Raw genomic sequence first — 2,774 nt, 5'->3', positions numbered from 1 at the left:
AGTTACCGGATGATTTTCGCTGCAACACGAACTAAACTGTCCGGACATTATTCAGTCAAGCTGCCTCCTACGAAATACTCAAATACTAAATATTAACCTAAGTGTCCTTTTAGATAAATTACAATTAATTGAAAAAGTATTACCTTTAGTGTTTCAGCGCAGCGACCGCTCCTAAGTCCGTCGGAAAATGTGCTCGTCGAAACACAGCGTTGAGTTTTCTGTTCCGTAAGTGGTAAACTTTAAATTCTTCTTCCCGTTATCAGAAAGCTGAAGATGTTCATTACCGCCACCAGCTGGTGTGGAGTGTTCATGCACTGTACTGTATAAACTACAGTAAATATTGTAATCAAATTCTATTAATCAAGTTTGTTTTCTTAAAATATCTAATTATAATTTGTATGTTTGCTCCATAAGTTATGTTGCAGTGTATTTATTATGTAAAACTTTTATTTTATATTTTCAAACTCTCTCCTTCGTTCTCCACAGTGCTCACGTTTTCCTGTATTGGGCTTTTGTATTTGAAAAAGTATATAATTGAGTCTTGTGTGTCCAAATCTTAATCTTATTAATCTTTCCTCCTTTCTGCTCCTTCTTCCAGTTCTTCTTGATCCTATAAAACCATCTTGCTTTTCTTTCTCCATCCCATCTTTTCTGCCATTACAGTACTTCTTCAGTTTTTGCTCAATACTGTTCGCCTCTGATTTACTTGTATTTACTTCTTTTTTGTTTTTAATAGTTTATATTATTGCTATTTTTGCAGAGGTGGAGGTATGCACTTGAAAGAAGAGGAACATGTGTGAATGAGAGGGAGGAGGTGGAACAGTGAGGCTATAAGGAGCAGAGGTGATGCAAAGGACCTTGAACCTTGAATCTCATTTCCTCCTATTCCAGCGTGTGCTGCTGGTACCTATAAAAATATTCCTGTTAATTCCATCCTTTGTATTCTGAATAATGTGTGGAGTATTTCTAATAAAACGTCTGGCCTGCTGTCTGATTGATTGTGTAGTAAACTCAATAAAATGGAGCTTGAATCTGAACAGATTATTGTTTTTAATGGTTTTACAACTTCCGCCCACGGTACATACTGATAATAATTGTTTATATATGTCTGTACTGTAGGCCTATGTGAATCTCCTTTTTCTTTTCCATTAGTGTCATATCTACTGTTGTTTCTAAAAATCCAGGGTGCTATAACTGATAGATGTGGACTCATTTCTAAACTGTGTATTTGAAATTATTCTGTTTTCTTTTTTATGACCCATCCAAAATTATTTCTTTTTCTTTTTCCCAGCATGGATTTAGTCACGTGCTGGATGATCTGGGTTACTGCCTTGTAAATTTATCCAGTAATTTATTGCTTGTTGTGTTCTTTTCAGATCTAATGGCATTTCCCTCATTTCTTCCTGGAGTGCTGCTGTTGATGTGGTTCTGAATGCTCCTGGGCAAAAGTCTTAATGCTTGACATCAAAGTTCATGCTCAATAATCCAGGTAAAATAGTCCAACAAAGTTCAGTCAGGTCACCCAGACGGTTTCTTTATGTTGTTGAGACATTTCTTCCTTCATCCAAAGGACTTCCTCAGTCCGAGGAGCCACAACCAAACTCATTCCCACAAGCAGCACACTCCCATAGTGGACCAACCAGTTTGGTGGTGATAATCTTATCACCTGGCCTCTGGGGCCAGCCCTCTCACCGGTCGGCTCCTCTGAGGCAGCCATAGCCAAAGTGGTTCAAAACATCAAAGTTCATGCTCAGTAATAAAAATTAATGTCTGATGTTGTATTGTGTTTAATTTTTCCAGATGTGTCTTCGCTGCTGATCCATAAATTATGCTTCCATAATCAATATTTGACCTGATTAATCCAGTGTATATTTGTTTTAAAGCTCCTCTATCTGCTCCCCAGTCACTGCCAGCAAACATCTCATAATGTTTAATTATTTTTTTTTTACATTTTCTGTATATGTATTTTCCATATTATTTTTTCATCAAACCATAATCCTAAAAACTTTACACTTTTTACTTGTTCTAATTCTTGGTTGTATAACTTTAATTTTGTTTCCTATCTTATTTTTTTCTGTGTAAACGCCATAACTTTTGTTTTTTCTACTGAGCCCCATTGAAATGCCCATTTCTCTGTTCTAACTATCGCAGCTTGCATGTTCTTTACAACAAATTCTGTATTTCGACCTCTTTTCCATACGACTCCATCATCTGCAAACAGTGAACATCCCATTTCCTTCGCAATGTCAGTAAATATATAATTTATCATTATTGAAAACAATAAAGGACTTAACATGCTTCCTTGTGGTGTTCCATTTTCTGTTTCAATTTTTTTATATAATTCTTGCCCAATTCTGACTTCTATGTTCTATTTCATAGAAAGTTTTGAATCCATTTAAACATTTTTCCATTCATACATGATTTGACATAATTTAATTAATAATCCTTCTGCCCACATCGTGCCGTATGCCGTCTCTATATCAAAAAATACAACAATACACTTTCTTTGTTGATTTGTGCTCTTCTGATTTCATGCTCTAAACACAATGTTGGATCATTAGCGCGTCTCCCTTTTCAAAATCCACTCTTAATATTAAGATGCATACCATATAATATTTAAATAATAAGTTAAATCTGTTATTAATTTTTCCATTATTTTACACATATTTGAAGTTAAAGCAATAGGTCTATAATTTTCCTGGTTTGGCTATTGCAACAATGATCGCCTCCTTCCTGCTCTGGCAGCTCCCCCTCCTCCCAGACTTATTGTAAAA

At 35.4% G+C, this 2,774-nt stretch overlaps 1 protein-coding gene across 1 annotated transcript in view; it reads right to left on the bottom strand.

Moving 5' to 3' along the window:
• znf330 (zinc finger protein 330) overlaps positions 1 to 208 on the bottom strand; it is a 30,829-nt gene extending 30,621 nt beyond the window's left edge. Inside the window, exon 1 of the mRNA XM_037690658.1 lies at positions 144 to 208. The gene's annotated coding sequence lies outside the window, so the exon portion shown is untranslated. The remainder of the gene's footprint in view (positions 1 to 143) is intronic.
• Positions 209 to 2,774: the final 2,566 nt, after the last annotated feature.

Source organism: Nematolebias whitei, chromosome 16, assembly GCF_014905685.2.
Source record: "Nematolebias whitei isolate Nwh7 chromosome 16, NemWhi1, whole genome shotgun sequence".
Classification (NCBI taxonomy): domain Eukaryota; kingdom Metazoa; phylum Chordata; class Actinopteri; order Cyprinodontiformes; family Rivulidae; genus Nematolebias; species Nematolebias whitei.
Note: the sequence above shows the minus strand (reverse complement) of the source record. Positions and strands in the feature narration are given on the sequence as shown.